Source organism: Periplaneta americana, chromosome 17 (assembly GCF_040183065.1).
Source record: "Periplaneta americana isolate PAMFEO1 chromosome 17, P.americana_PAMFEO1_priV1, whole genome shotgun sequence".
Taxonomy (NCBI): domain Eukaryota; kingdom Metazoa; phylum Arthropoda; class Insecta; order Blattodea; family Blattidae; genus Periplaneta; species Periplaneta americana.
This window is the reverse complement of record NC_091133.1, coordinates 4,844,423-4,861,749: the sequence shown is the minus strand read 5'-3', so window position 1 is coordinate 4,861,749 and position 17,327 is coordinate 4,844,423. Positions and strand designations below refer to the sequence as shown.

The following is a 17,327-nucleotide window of genomic DNA, read 5'->3' as shown; positions in this document are numbered from 1 at the left end:
CTTTGTTATTATAAGAACAAATCTACGCTGCCAGACAAAAATTATTGGAATTGTATAAAGGTCCGTACTAAGGAATGTACCGGTACTGCTGGCGCGATTACCACTGGCCTAAATGATAACATTCTGGTGTTAAAAGGTGTAGCCAAGTCACCACGTACACAAAAACAGCAGAGGCGGAACGAGTGCGGCAGACTTTGAAGCATAAGGCTCGAGAGCATCCTGACTGAAACCAGCCCAAATTCTACGTAATGAGTTGCCATCAGTTCCTTCTGGTGCACTGATCTTTCTGCCGGTGCGACAGAATATTCGTAAGGCCATGAGAAGAGACAGACGCCAGCAACAACCTCGAAATTCAAGATTGCTGGATGAATTACATTCGAGAAACATATACGGTCACTCAGTCAGGTGATTGCTGGTAAACACCATCCTAGTTTCTACAGAGTTTTGTCAGAATCCAGGAGGAGGAAAGAGACCATGATCCAAGAATTTCTTATCGGTCGTCCTGTACGAAGGGAGCCAAAAAAAAAAGGTAGTGGAAGAATCTGCAAGCGAGGATTTCAGGAATTGTAGCACAATACCAAACATACAAAGATTAGGGGAGGCTTATGCACTACTTTCGGATACATGGACATCAGTTCACCCTGTAAAGACACTTGTGCAATTACATATGTGAAATATATATTTTGCATTCTGTAAAAATTGTAATATTTTCTGAAATAATTTTTTTGTATTCCGTAAAATTTGTCATATTTTCGAAATTGTATTCGAAACTGAAAAAAAATAGAGTTAAGAAAATTGACTTCAGAAAATCGTATTCGGAACTTTGGCATTCGAAAAATTGTTTTCAGAAAAAAGGGCCCATTTCAAACATGTACCGTACCTTGAAGGTTTACACAGAGGTATTAAATATAGCTATTTGGAGGGAAGGGCTAATAAGAAACTAGATAAACTAATAACTACGCTGTTAAACTAACAAGAGACGAACTGTTTGATTGGTTGATCAGGAAAAGTTACTCAAAAGATAGCAACAATTCATAAGAAACATCAGTTGCGCAAACTTATTCCAGCCATTGATGTATGTAGGACTGAAGCTAGAAGAATATGGAGAGTAAAATCACAGTCGCTGCAAAACATGTGGTATCATGTTCTAAAAAATGAGAACTCCAACGTGACTGTAAACTACTTGTATTCATACATATGCATGTAGTTGTACTGACCATGTTTTAAACTTTAGTAAGTGCCAACATATACATGCAATAATATCCACAAGTGAAGATGTAAGAATAATTCAGGATCAAGATATAGTGACAGAAAAACATGAGCCAGAACGTTCTGTTGATGAGCCACTAGAGCTTCTGCAAGACATACAGGATTTTACATCCTCAGTTGCTCACGAGGTTAGTCGTAATCCAAAGCAGACAACTGTTATTCAGATGACAGAAGCCGAGTTAAAAACTACTGAGTTCGATGTCACAGAGTTTATGAATGTCTCGCATGCAAAGAGAATAACATTGCTACAGTCAAATGGAAAGACAATGCTGTGATCACAGTGTTATCCAACCAAAGTGCAGTTTTACCCAACGAGTTAGAAAGAGAAAGATATAGAGTGATCATTGCGCCGCCATCTTTGAAGAAAATTGAACGACCGTCGGTAATGAACTTATGCGCCCAAAACAAAGTGGGCGTGGTGATAACTGACATTAGAATCGTCAGCTGTCTTAATTTCGTTTGCATAAATCAGTTAAACTGAAGTGGAAAAACCTAGTATTTCGTCAAATACGTGCTAGGAACTTAATTTAAACTTATGTACGCTAAATTTAAAACACTTGAGCGATTCCTAGAAGGAATGCTTAAAAGAATAACCTAAGCAAAATTGTCATGTAGTATGACAAGAAGTCCTAGCAAATATACTGAAGAAAATGTTAATATTCCTAGGTTCTTTTAAATGCGACCTGCAAGATTGCCTATAAAATGAACGAGTATGATTCGGATGATTTTATTAAATTGTTTTCCCAGTCTCTACACGTTGCAAAACTATTTACTATACCATAAGATATAGAATGAAAGTAGGCCCTATCTGTAGTCAACAACCTTTACCTCCAAGCTTGTAACGTGGGTGAAACGTGACAAAACACGCTTTCAGTTTTTTTGTTACAGTAAAGTATAATTATTATTATCGAAATCTGAACGTGAGGCCAACAGCCGGCTGGTCTGTCTGAGCCTTTCAAGGGCTGTGGCACCACAGATTGAGCACCCACGTACAATAATGGGGTAAGTAGTTACGAAATATATTCATACTTACCCCATTATTGCACGTGGGTGCTCAATTATGTTCTTTCATGTCCTTACAGTCAAAATACTAACAACAATACGACCTACCCCAGAGTTTTGCGTTATTTTGGATGCGAGTGTCGAAATACTATTTTAATATTTGATTGCTATTACTAGGTTTGAAACGGAATTGTAGCGGTTTTATCCGTATTTAGTTTAACTTTATTACTAATGAACCATTTATCTGATTAATCGTTTGTCTTCGAAATAGGCCTACTTCTTATAAGCTACAGCTCATCGTCTTCTTCTATAAGCAGTAAGGACAGAAGGAGCAGAAATAAAGGATGCCGGTGTCGAAATACAGTTTTAATATTGTATTGCTATTTGTTTTTCACTGGGTCTGAAATGGAATTGTATTGCTTTTATCCGTATTTATTTTAAGTACATTACCAGTGAACCATTTATTTTGTTTATGCCGGGCGTTGTTACACATTAAATTTATGCATGAAAAAAAAATGCTGCTAATTAACAAAACTATGGACTTAACTTAATAAAATTTACATGAAATATGATATATCAGTTGTCTTTTTCCTTTTGACATTGCAGTTATATGCAGCAGACACAACAGACATGTTTTTTCTTTGTTTTTTTGTACTTCTTACCTCCGTTATATAACATTGTAAGCAGACGAATTTTTACAAAGGTGGGCGCTTAGCTCAGATCTGCCGTGTTTCGCGGTGGCACCGCAAAGAGCGCTGTACAGGACAACATGGCCACTCTATAGTCTTCTCTTTCTAACTCGTTGGTTTTACCTATTCAGAAGGCAAGGATTTCCTTCAACGAGAAAAGAAGGATAGCAGTACTTCAGCCTAATATTATTTGCAACTGCAACAGAAATATTCAGGGAGTAAATCTAATGGACAACAACATTTCTAATTAATTATAGAATTGGAATCCGGAGGAACAGATGGTACATGCCAATATTTTGGTGAAGCAGTGTTCCAGCACCACATCAGGAGTATGGCACAGCTCCCCAGTGATGTACAGACCAAATGAAGTAACATATTTCTCTATCTGTGAGAGATGATCGTGGAGCCCAAAATTATCATACTGTGCTGGTGACTAAGAGACTGGGAAGAGTAAAAAAACCTGGTATTTCCTAGACTTTATAACTGGAAGTGATTGTGGTGACCTCTCCATGTTTATGTCATTGACCTTTTGAAAGATTTTCGTTCATAAATTTCAGGAAAGTCTTTCTTGAACACACAGTTGTTCACAAATATCAAGGAAGAGGTAGACTTCAGGGATTGCTACAATTGTATGAACAATAACTAAATGAAGCTTGTGACAAGCAATGAAGAAATACATAGGGATTGTCGATTGATCTTTTGAAATTAAAACCTACACACCCCCAGGTTTACCTTTCATCACTGATGCTTCGAATTCCTAAACTCTGTTTTGATAAATGCTGAGTGAGAGTTTCTATATGCAAAGCTATATGCAGCATTATTTATAACAGAATACTTAAGCCAGTTCCATGTCCTTTTCTTCCCCCTTGTCACGAAGGAGAAACCCGAAGGCTTACGCTGCAGTCTGAGACTTATTGTGCTTACCACTCCTATTCTGTGAATGATTGGGTAGTCGAACAGCCATGCTCTTGTACAAGTACAGCATGCTGCACCGTGAACTTAACCTGGGCTATTGTGTGAATTAATGAGGCGAAATGAGTCCGAGGTTCAACTCCGAAAGTTACTCAGCAATTCTGCTCCAATTGGTTGAGGTAACCAACCAGGATTTGAACAAAAAAAAACTCATTTTCGTTGTCAGGAGGACAAGAGACGTTTTAAAAATGAGCTCCTCAAGCAATAACAGAATGGCGAAGTGGACAAATATGAATCATCCTATACAATGTGTTGGCATATCTCTCTAGTTCACACAAGGATGTTGTTAACAAAAATCGAAAGTATTTGATATAGACTAAATGACATTTCGCTTAATGTGTAGTTTCAGAGTTCATAGCTAATGAATGTTTATTATTTCATTGTGTGTGTATTCTGCACTGCTGTGGAGGAGTAACAGCATATTTTACTGTGAAATGAGTAGGCCCAGATTCAAATCTCTATTGCGACAAATTATCTAATTGGAGTTTTCCCCCAGGTTTTCCCTCAACTATAGTTAAAGTTGAATTGCTGGCAAGTTTTCGGTGTTAGACCTCGGACTTCTTTCACGTCACTTATCAAATGCCGTTGTCATCACCACCACAGCTCGGGTACCGTACAGCGTGCTGTATTTGTACAAGAGCACGATTGTGTGGTGGCAGAATAATTAACAGAATGGCAGTGGTAAGTCTCAGGCTGCAGTGCAAGTCTTCAATACCATCTTCCTTAAAAAGAGGTATTTGTCTTTTTTATGCGTGTGGGTGCATTTATATGCAGTTGATAAGAATATGTAACCATCTAATAATTAGCTTATTTTATTATCCTATTGTGCCCCCCCCCCAAGGAAATCGTTCTTCTTTTATGGTTCTAACACCCGAGTTATTCCTAAGTTGACAAAATTCGAATCTTGGAAATTAATGGAGAAGCATTTTTAACCAAGTGAATATTTCATGACGTTTTACAGTACCAGCACTGTATGCTGGTAGGGCTACCTCTGTGTGTACTTGCTTAAGGAAATAGTGACTCCAGAACCCTATGTAAATCTTTTCAGAGTTGGTCCAGTGACCTGTCACACACCAAAGGTTTCCTGTACCTATTTCATTGTGTTGGTGTTGGTGCGTAGCACGCTCGTGAGTAATTTGACCCTTTTTGTGGTACCTCTACGCGTACTTGTGTAAGGGAATAGTGACTCAAATTCTATCAACTTTACTCTCTGAAAATCTTTTGAGGTCTTGTGTGCTGTCTGTAATGCATTAAAAGAATCTTCCGTTCTCATTGCAGTTCAAAAAAGTTTTAAGGTTTTGTTGAAATAAGCTGCGCAAGAAGGACGAAGTCAGGAGATTTGTTTCTTGTTTCGATTATCAGCTGTAGATCTGTAGATTCCTAAAAAAAAAAAGCTGTGCTGCAAAACCATTAGACCTGGCTGCAACCTGTCGTTTGTAGTGTAATCTAATTTAAAGTCATTGACGAGTGTTACGTATCGAATTAAGAAGTAGCTCAAAATCAAAATATAGCCCTAGTATCAAATTATTAAACAATAAAATCAGTTTTTAATGATTAAATATAAAATTAAATTTAAGTTAATGAAACCCACATGTTAATCCAGTGATCGTGATTCTGTAAATTCAATGTAACATTTAGGCTTATTATTATTATTATTATTATTATTATTATTATTATTATTATTTCTGTAATAATTTTTCTACAAGTTACCGTGGTCACGGCTCGCTTGATCATAGGGGGAGCTATTCAGCGAATCTTGCAGTCGTATATTTTACATTCAGAACGACGAAGATGTAAGGAATACTATAAAGTCTGGTTTGTTTTCATATTAATACGTCATAAAGATAAGTCTTTGCCTGTGAATATTATCAGTTTTTGCCTTCGATGTAGCTGTTCTGAGAAATTACCTAATTATGATTTGAGTCATTCACAATGCATGCTATTTTACAAGGCGGATGTAGGCTAAATTATTTGTGCGTTATAGGCTATGTTACACTGTTTAACGGCACTTGCAGAAATGACATCAATATGCATATCGCTGTAATAGGATTTAATTCTTTCATGTGACAAATTTCATATTTTAAGTAAAGCATAATTAGCAAAAGATTGTTTAGTTTTTGTATGTCGACGTACAGTATATGTGCCTCATGACAATTGGAACGCTGATTTAAATTGACCACGGAGTAGGCTACGTGTCGGCACCGGGTTTCCCCCCCTCTCTTCCTTTTCATCATCATCACTTATTCCATACATAACACTTACACATACATTCACTCAAGTACACGACTTTTTAGTGGGTTATTTTACGACGCTTTATCAACTGTTGTGGTTATCTAGCGTCTGAATGAGATGAAGGTGATTATGCCAGCGAAATGAGTCCAAGGTCCAGCGCCGAAAGTTACGCAGCATTTGCTCTCATTGGGTTGAGGGAAAACCCCGGAAAAAACCTCAGCCAGGTAACGTGACCCAGCCAGGATTTGGACCCGGTCCCGCTCGTTACACGGTCAGGCATGCTAACCGTTACTTCACAGCAGTGGACGAATACACGACTTAACTCTCCACAGATACACATCATGCGCAGCGTGGCCTGCTGAAGTGGTGTGCGATTTAAAAATGGGTCACAATTCTGCCATGTTTCCGCAATATGCGAAACCCGAATCACGCAAGGGAAGTGGGTGGGCATTTGATACACACACACACACACACATTGAGTATACACTTCAGTGTATGATTAACTACACTTCAAGTCAAAATCGGTGTCTAGCTCCTAAGAAGTCCGGTCATGCAGCAGGTATGATAGCAGGGTTTCGTAAGGTATAGGATAAATGACATGTTAAATTTGGTTTGTTCAAACTTTTGCTATGTCTTGCTTTACGTTTGTTTAATATATTCCGAAGCATTTTGATGTGATAAAATAATGAAAGCACATATTGACTGAAACAACCGTAGGAAAAGTTAGGACTTACGCCAATCTTGCTATCACCACCTTCACGAAAAGTCGAAAAACTTAGAAATAAAGTTGTAAAATACGCGTTTTGTGCATATAGTGGTAGATACAACACAATTTGTACTGAATTATTTTCAAGATTTTAGTCTCTTTGTGAAAATAGTAAGAACTAGAGTGGTACAAGTGCCAAATTTTACAGTGGTCGTTTGACCAAAAATGAAAATACGTCCGAATTGATAAGTTTCGGAAAAGTACTAGAACGGTTTTCTTTCTTCAAAATATTTACCTTAACTTCTACCTACGATTTAAGTTTTTTATATATCATTTCACCATGAGCTGTGTATAGAAATAATGCCCTCGGAACAAAGGAACAATGGAGGTACAACAGAAGCGCCCACTGTTTTCGTCACTATAAACTTTTCGCTGTTAGAATAATTCTACAGTAAACAATAGCACTTGACTGAAATGAAACTTGATTGACCGCAGCTCGACGCCACTGATTCTCTGTATGCTGTCCCGCCTACTCTTGTACATTCTATTTCACGTTAAAGATTTTCCGTTGCTCATCAAAGTAGATCTAACCTAATTACTATGCATTCGCCTGCTTATTCTTTAATTAAATTATTTCAAACTTTGTGTAAGGCCGTCATGTCGTATTGTATCACAGTGTAACACATACAGTCGTCCACACCTGTGGAGTAACTGCTAGCACTTCTGGCCGTGAAACCAGCCGGGTTCGATTCCGGGTCGGGGCAAGTTACCTGGTTGAGGTTTTATCCGGGGTTTTCCCTCAACCCAATATGAGAAAATCCTGGGTAACTTTCGGTGCTGGACCCCGGACTCATTTCACTGTCATTATCACCTTCATCTCATTCAGACGCTAAATAACCTAGATGTTGATAAAGCGTCGTTAAATTACCTACTAAAATAAACACATACAGTCGCGCAACTCCATACGTGTCAAATATGCCAATGTTTGACAGCTGGCGCGACAGTAGTGCTCAAACAGCTAGCAAGTTAAACGTTTGTAGTGTACATATGTTAACACAGCTGAGAAATGATATTGCATAGTTTATGTGATATTTTTATACCATACAGTAACTGTATATGGTTCTTATTAATTTTTTTTTTTTTTTTTAGAAACCTATAAGAATTTTACACCCAATTAACTAACCCTTGAAAGCCTGAATTACTTTTCGTCAAGTTTTTCGTTTATTTCGTTATAGACTGATTAAATGGATGTAATTCAACACAACATTGCTTTTGTTTTCCATTCTTGAAGGGAATATTTGGAAGTACAGGGTGTGACCATGGTAAAGGTACCTTCTCTTTTAAATAACGTTGTACAAATGAATCAAATTCACATGTTTTATCGTATTTACCAGCTAAAATTCAATTTTTCTTTTAAAATAAATACAAAGGTTATGGTCTCTAGATAAGGAGCTATATTTTTCTGCGTCGTCTAAGTGTTTCGACTAGTAGCCAATCACAGGTGTGACAGCCACATGCCTATGTTTACATTAGGATTATTTTAACAACAAAAGGATTATAGTGACTGGGCTGTACCTAGTTATATCCTAGTCTAGTATGTACAGTCACGAAGCTCAATACATATGGAATATGCATCCAATAACAGTTGAACTTCAGTTGTTAGCCACTAGAATCGTTACAGTCGCACAGCCTGTTGTCTGTTGTACATTCAGTTGCTAACCGCTTGGAGCCATGTATCGCGAGAAATGAAAAAAATCACCTCAAGCTTCGTGACTGTATGTACTAGAGCAGCAATATGTTGCTAGTAAGTTCAGTGACTACATGTTTCAGAGTTGGCTGCTGTAGTCAAGTGAATGGTTTATCTTGTATAGTGGAGAGTTTTTGAATGCACCGAAAAAAAAATGCGCGTTTTAAAAATTATAACATGTTATCACAGCGAAATAATATGCGACGCAGGATGTATAGTTATCATCAACAGAAGCAAGATTGTGAAACAAAAATATTATAATGGGGCTCATATTTATTTGTCTAATTGTTGCGCCAAGCATTTGTCATCAAGCTATCTCCTTATCAAACGCTTCGTTGAGAGCAGAACTACTTGTCCCTCATCAAACCCTACCTAAACTTTTCACTAACAGTGGCAGTAGGCTTACTTCTCAGTAAGGTTGAGAAGGACGAGGGCAGGACAGAGGAAGAAATCAAATTTCTCGAACTGTGGATGGCGCAGGTAAACATTGTGCCCATATGTTGGTAACATTGTGTACTTCGTTACTGTCATAACGGCATAAAGGAAGAAATTGTCATATTATTGCACCTCTTTGTAGTTAACCTGAAAATGTTTTAATTCAACTCTGTCCAGAGTTGTTGGAAAAAATATTTCTGTTGGCAATTGAGTTTCTGTTTCTAGGTAGTCATTATTACTTTCCCAACGGCTTAATAAGGGAGATTTTCACACATGACATGGTACTGAAGTTTGCCGCCTTAGATATGTCTTTATGGGAGTGATGATACTTTCAGTAGGTACCATATAGTTGTTGTTTCTTACCAATATACAGCAACATATTCATAAGCTCAAGTAAGATGCGGATTCCGACGATTTTGCAATACAAAATGTTCGAATTATAAAGCGAATTTGATGGAATTTTTTGTGGAGATGCATTTTAAAACTTAAGCATTCTATTGGTAATTGTTACAAGTAAAATAACTGTAGAGATATGTGGCAAATTACCTGTGAAATGAAACGTCCAACGTAATGTGAGTGCAAACGTTCTGTTTTCTAGTCAGTGAAACGATTTTAGTCACATGAAACACACGATACGATGTAATGTGAAGAACGCTGAACTGTTATTAATTCAATACGCACTGAAAAACACTCCGCTGGAGCATATATTACTACAATAAACACATAAATTTCACAACTGAACTTTCTTTCGAAGCCCGCCATTATGATACACAATGACGTCCTTCAACTGCCAACGCAAAAAACAAAAAATCACTACTTCACGACAGCCACACTCAATCGCTTGCGTTTTCGATCAAATTCGTGCATGCACCGCTTTCCGGATCAATAAAGTTGAGGCTCTGATTCACAGTCAAATGACGGAAATTGTTAACATCCAGGCCTTCATATCCCTTCCAGCAGTCCGTCATTATTGTGGTTTGAGCGGCGACATGTTTCCGAATAACACCAAGAAAAGTATCTTTGTCCCTCTTATTATTCGGACAAATCTCCAATCGCACTTCCTTCGTCTCACGATCTATCATGCCCAAAACCCGAGAACCCTCCACAATACGACCACCAGCCTAAAATTTCCTACGTCCAATCTTGCATTCATCAATTTCTACTATATGATTCGGCCCTCCAATTCTAGGTTCGTTCTTCTAACGGCGATCCACATTGTCTGAAAGAAAATAACACTTATAGCAAATAAAAGCCTACAAAAACCTAAACTAACCTAACCTAACGCATCATAAAAGTCTAAACTAACCTAACCTATTTCACTAAACTCCAAAACTAACCTAACCTGTCAATAAAACCTAAACTATCCTAACCCAACATTGCACAGTTTCGTATATGCAAAGCATAACAAAAGCCTAAACTAACCTAACCCAACTTCTCAACAAAATCCTAAACAAACCCAACCTAACCTGCCACAGATTTGCCTACACAAAGCATAAAAAGCTAAAACTATCTAACACATAACAAAAACCTAAAATAACCTAACTTAATCTAAACCCTAAACAAACCTAACCTAACCAAAACCCTAAACTAACTTAACCTAACCAAATTTCTAACCTAACCTAACATAAACAAACCTAACTAAAACCCTAAACTAACCTAACCAAAACCCTAAACTAACCTAACCTAACCTAACCTAACCAAAACCCTAAACTAACCTAACCTAACCAAAATCGCAACCTAACCTAATCTAAAGAAAACCCTAACCAACCTCACCTAACCTATCCTAAACCCTAAACTAACCTAACCCAACCAAAATCCTAAACTAACCTAACCTAACCAAATTTCTAACCTAACCTAACATAAACCTAACTAAAACCCTAAACTAACCTAACCAAAATCCTAAACTAACCTAACCTAACCAAAACCCTAAACTAACCTTACCTAACCAAAATCGTAACCTAATCTAAACTAACCTAACCTAAAGAAAACCCTAACATAACCTCACCTAACCTATCCTAACCAAAACCCTAAACTAACCTAACCTAACCAAAATCCTAAACTAACCTAACCTAACCTAATCAAAACCCTAAACTAACCTAACCTAACATAAAACCCTAAACTAACCTAACCTAACCAAAACCCTAAACTAACCTAACCTAACCAAAATTCTAACCCAACCTAACCTAACCAAAATCCAAAACTAACCTAACCTAACCTAAACCCTAAACTAACCTAACCTCTCACAGATAATTATGCTTCGTATCATAAAAGTCTAAACTAACCTAACCTGTCACTAAAATCCTAAACTAACCTAACCTGTCACTAAAATCCTAAACTAACCTACCTGTCACTAAATCCTAAACTAACCTAATACGTAACGCATCATAAAAACCTAAGATAACGTAACCTGTCACTAAAATCCTACACTAACCTTATCTAACCTAACCTAACCTAACCAAAACCCTAAACTAACCTAACCTAACCTAACCAAAACCCTAAACTAACCTAACCTGTCACAGATAATTATGCAACGCATTATAAAAGTCTAAACTAACCTAATATGTCACTTAAATCCTAAACTAACCTAACCTGTCACTAAAATCCTAAACTAACCTAACCTATCACTAAAATCCTAAACTAACCTAACCTGTCACTAAAATCCTAAACTAACCTAACCTATCACTAAAATCCTAAACTAACCTAACCTGTCACAAATAATTACGTAACGCACCATAAAAACCTAAGCTAACCTAACCTGTCAATAAAATCCTACACTAACCTTATCTATCCTAATATTATTTCAATGTACCGAAGTACATATGATATTTCCATGCAGATATTCTGCGTCATCATACGATACGTTCCATTACTCTTTCATCGTTATCTATCCTAAGCTAACCTGTCAGTAAAATCCTAAACTAACCTAACCTGTCAGTAAAATCCTAAATTAACCCAATCTGCCATAACAGTTCATTTTCTTACCTCTACACACTTCCCTCAAGTATGAAAACCAATCCGTGATCGTTGACTCCGCTACATCTGGTACATTCGTCTCATCGCACTCCCTTATTGTTTGGGAGTACGAAAACTCCCCACAAAGTGGACACTCCATATTTGCGGGAAGCAGACCTTTCTCCCGGCACCACTGTTGCGCTTCATTTTCACTATTAATAATGCTCAGCTTTCTAATATTAATACGATCACCTACTGCAGCCATTTCCACAACTACGAATTCCCGCTCGAACATTAGAAACTAGCGCGAAACATTCGTTATGTTATATCGATAGCTATGAATTTATACATTTTAAATACCCGCGTAACCATCCCGCTGCAATATTGCAAACTAGCGCGGAACGTTCGTAATGCCTCGTAAGTTATGTTGGTATGACATGTAAGATGGCTGGAAGTGCAGGAAGAGAATACGCTCAATCCTCGTTCAACCTAATATTTTTACTCACGATATAATGTTAAATATAAAAACGTCTCCCGGTACATTGCCTGTATGTGCATCAACCTGATAAATAGAAAGAAACAAGTTTATATAGCCTATTTTAAGTACTTACACAACTGTATTAAACAAAAATGTGATTTAATATGCAATGGATTTTTAAATGTAGCCTAGTATATTATATACGACAAAACTAATGTTGTAACAAAAACGATGTGAATGTAACTGCCATAATGGTGTAAAAATGAGCTTTTAACAATATATCTGTGTTGTGAATCACAGAGAACAATGTTTGGGTTTATTAGTGGCTCATAGTAAAATCATTGTTGTGGTAATATCATAGTTCAATTGTTTCCTATTGCTTTTAACGTCTATCCAATTCAAAGCATGCGAATATTGTGTGTATTAAAATGTTACTGTAGTGCAAGGGCGAAAGAAAATTACGTTGAACGAGGATTGAGCGTATTCTCTTCCTGCACTTCCAGCCATCTTACATGTCATACCAACATAACTTACGAGGCATTACGAACGTTCCGCGCTAGTTTGCAATATTGCAGCGGGATGGTTACGCGGGTATTTAAAATGTATAAATTCATAGCTATCGATATAACATAACGAATGTTTCGCGCTAGTTTCTAATGTTCGAGCGGGAATTCGTAGTTGTGGAAATGGCTGCAGTAGGTGATCGTATTAATATTAGAAAGCTGAGCATTATTAATAGTGAAAATGAAGCGCAACAGTGGTGCCGGGAGAAAGGTCTGCTTCCCGCAAATATGGAGTGTCCACTTTGTGGGGAGTTTTCGTACTCCCAAACAATAAGGGAGTGCGATGAGACTAATGTACCAGATGTAGCGGAATCAACGATCACGGATTGGTTTTCATACTTGAGGGAAGTGTGTAGAGGTAAGAAAATGAACTGTTATGGCAGATTGGGTTAATTTAGGATTTTACTGACAGGTTAGGTTAGTTTAGGATTTTACTGACAGGTTAGCTTAGGATAGATAACGATGAAAGAGTAATGGAACGTATCGTATGATGACGCAGAATATCTGCATGGAAATATCATATGTACTTCGGTACATTGAAATAATATTAGGATAGATAAGGTTAGTGTAGGATTTTATTGACAGGTTAGGTTAGCTTAGGTTTTTATGGTGCGTTACGTAATTATTTGTGACAGGTTAGGTTAGTTTAGGATTTGTGATAGGTTAGGTTAGTTTAGGATTTTAGTGACAGGTTAGGTTAGTTTAGGATTTTAGTGACAGGTTAGGTTAGTTTAGGATTTAAGTGACATATTAGGTTAGTTTAGACTTTTATAATGCGTTGCATAATTATCTGTGACAGGTTAGGTTAGTTTAGGGTTTTGGTTAGGTTAGTTTAGGGTTTTGGTTAGGTTAGGTTAGATAAGGTTAGTGTAGGATTTTAGTGACAGGTTACGTTATCTTAGGTTTTTATGATGCGTTACGTATTAGGTTAGTTTAGGATTTAGTGACAAGTAGGTTAGTTTAGGATTTTAGTGACAGGTTAGGTTAGTTTAGGATTTTAGTGACAGGTTAGGTTAGTTTAGACTTTTATGATACGAAGCATAATTATCTGTGACAGGTTAGGTTAGTTTAGGGTTTAGGTTAGGTTAGTTTTGGATTTTGGTTAGGTTAGGTTAGGTTAGGTTGGGTTAGAATTTTGGTTAGGTTAGGTTAGTTTAGGGTTTTGGTTAGGTTAGGTTAGTTTAGGGTTTTAGGTTAGGTTAGTTTAGGGTTTTGGTTAGGTTAGGTTAGTTTAGGATTTTGGTTAGGTTAGGTTAGTTTAGGGTTTTGGTTAGGATAGGTTAGGTGAGGTTATGTTAGGGTTTTCTTTAGTTTAGGTTAGTTTAGATTAGGTTACGATTTTGGTTAGGTTAGGTTAGGTTAGTTTAGGGTTTTGGTTAGGTTAGGTTAGTTTAGGATTTTGGTTAGGTTAGTTTAGGGTTTTAGTTAGGTTTATGTTAGGTTAGGTTAGAAATTTGGTTAGGTTAGTTTAGGATTTTGGTTGGGTTAGGTTAGTTTAGGGTTTAGGATAGGTTAGGTGAGGTTAGGTTAGGGTTTTCTTTAGATTAGGTTAGGTTGCGATTTTGGTTAGGTTAGGTTAGTTTAGGGTTTTGGTTAGGTTAGGTTAGTTTAGGGTTTTAGTTAGGTTTGTTTATGTTAGGTTAGGTTAGAAATTTGGTTAGGTTAAGTTAGTTTAGGGTTTTGGTTAGGTTAGGTTTGTTTAGGGTTTAGATTAAGTTAGGTTATTTTAGGTTTTTGTTATGTGTTAGATAGTTTTAGCTTTTTTATGCTTTGTGTAGGCAAATCTGTGACAGGTTAGGTTGGGTTAGTTTAGGATTTTGTTGAGAAGTTGGGTTAGGTTAGTTTAGGCTTTTGTTATGCTTTGCATATACGAAACTGTGCAATGTTGGGTTAGGATAGTTTAGGTTTTATTGACAGGTTAGGTTAGTTTTGGAGTTTAGTGAAATAGGTTAGGTTAGTTTAGACTTTTATGATGCGTTAGGTTAGGTTAGTTTAGGTTTTTGTAGGCTTTTATTTGCTATAAGTGTTATTTTCTTTCAGACAATGTGGATCGCCGTTAGAAGAACGAACCTAGAATTGGAGGGCCGAATCATATAGTAGAAATTGATGAATGCAAGATTGGACGTAGGAAATTTTAGGCTGGTGGTCGTATTGTGGAGGGTTCTCGGGTTTTGGGCATGATAGATCGTGAGACGAAGGAAGTGCGATTGGAGATTTGTCCGAATAATAAGAGGGACAAGATACTTTTCTTGGTGTTATTCGGAAACATGTCGCCGCTCAAACCACAATAATGACGGAATGCTGGAAGGGATATGAAGGCCTGGATGTTAACAATTTCCGTCATTTGACTGTGAATCAGAGCCTCAACTTTATTGATCCGGAAAGCGGTGCATGCATGAATTTGATCGAAAACGCAAGCGATTGAGTGTGGCTGTCGTGAAGTAGTGATTTTTTGTTTTTTACGTTGGCAGTTGAAGGACGTCATTGTGTATCATAATGGCGGGCTTCGAAAGAAAGTTCAGTTGTGAAATTTATGTGTTTATTGTAGTATTATATGCTCCAGCGGAGTGTTTTTCAGTGCGTATTGAATTAATAACAGTTCAGCGTTCTTCACATTACATCGTATCGTGTGTTTCATGTGACTAAAATCGTTTCACTGACTAGAAAACAGAACGTTTGCACTCACATTACGTTGGACGTTTCATTTCACAGGTAATTTGCCACATATCTCTACAGTTATTTTACTTGTAACAATTACCAATAGAATGCTTAAGTTTTAAAATGCATCTCCACAAAAAATTCCATCAAATTCGCTTTATAATTCGAACATTTTGTATTGCAAAATCGTCGGAATCCGCTCAATCCTCGTTTCACCGAAAATTATATCAGCAGATTGTGTTTCGTTTCGAATGGTTCACTCTTTTCTACGTAGAGTTTACAATGTTGTGCATGTGTTTGTCACTGTGGAAATAACGATAAGAGTAGAAATAGACAAAATTTGTAGCCAATTGTTGCATTTGACAATTACGATTACAGTTCAAAATTAATTTATTTACAGCCTAATGAACTTTTCTGTATTGCACAGATTTCTGTTGATGGTCAGCAGGTCACACGTGTAGCTATATTAACGTTAACAGGTAATTTTCTGACATTGTTCTTTCAGTGGTAATGGATGCCATCAAGACAGAACCTGAGATCGACCCTCTGGCAATACAGTCGTGTGATGGCGCTATTAAAGAAGAGGAAAGTCCTTCAACAGAAGTAAGACAATTTTTCTACCCCCTTGTCTAGTACGTCATTGCTGTATTATTATTTTTATATATTTGGCTGCATTGCTTTACAGTGTTGAGTGACAGCATTGACCTCCTGTCAGTCATTCACTGATGAGCACACCATTTTGGTATGTACATACAGTAGCGCTCAGAAGTATTTTGTAGAAAGTAGATGTCACAATTACATAAAGATAAGTATTAAATAGAAAAAAATGCCAGTGGGTACGTTGAAAAGTATGTATTTCTAATCCATTTAGTGCGAAAATACATTTAGTTTAAACTGAGTAATCTTGTGTAAAAAGAAAAATTGAAAATTCTTCTAGATCAAAAGTAATTCGTAAGTTGAAGTATATAAAAATTAAACAAAAATATTCTGGACTCTGAGAAAAAAATCAGTATTTCGTTGCATACACTCGAACTTTGATCACAGCAGCACATCTGTTAGGCATTGAATCCACAAGATTTTTCAATCACTCGTGTGGAAGTTGTGACCATTCTTCCAAAAAGGCAGCAAAGAACTGATCTTATTTGAGTAACTTCTACGACGAATATGTCGATCCAATTATCCCAGAGATGTTCAAAAAGATTAAGATCTGGACTCTGGCTTGGCCAGTCCAAAACTTTGCTTTTTTATCTGCAAAGAATTTTTTTCAAATGGCTGGAAGTGTGTTTTCGGTCATTGTCCTGCTGAAAAATCCATTTACGTGGCATATTCTTCCTCCCATGTGGGACCATATTCTTTTCTGAAATGTCACTATACAAAAAAACGATCAATATTCCCTTCTGTTTGGACTAGAAGAACAACTCCGCTTCTAGAAAAACATCCCCACACCATGATGCTACCACCATCAATGCTTAATGGTCGGTACCTGGTATTTTTTGCTGTCTCTCTGGTTTTTTCGTCGACGTACATTCTGCACACCAACGGAAGAAAATAAATTAAATATACTCTCATCCCTCCATAACACCTTATACCAGTCTGTAATGTTCCATGTTTGATACATTTTTAC

At 37.0% G+C, this 17,327-nt stretch overlaps 1 protein-coding gene across 3 annotated transcripts in view; it reads left to right on the top strand.

Annotated features, from left to right (window-relative positions):
• Positions 1-17,327, top strand: part of LOC138692702 (oocyte zinc finger protein XlCOF6.1-like) — a 224,278-nt gene that overhangs the window by 183,855 nt on the left and 23,096 nt on the right. The window lies entirely within an intron of this gene.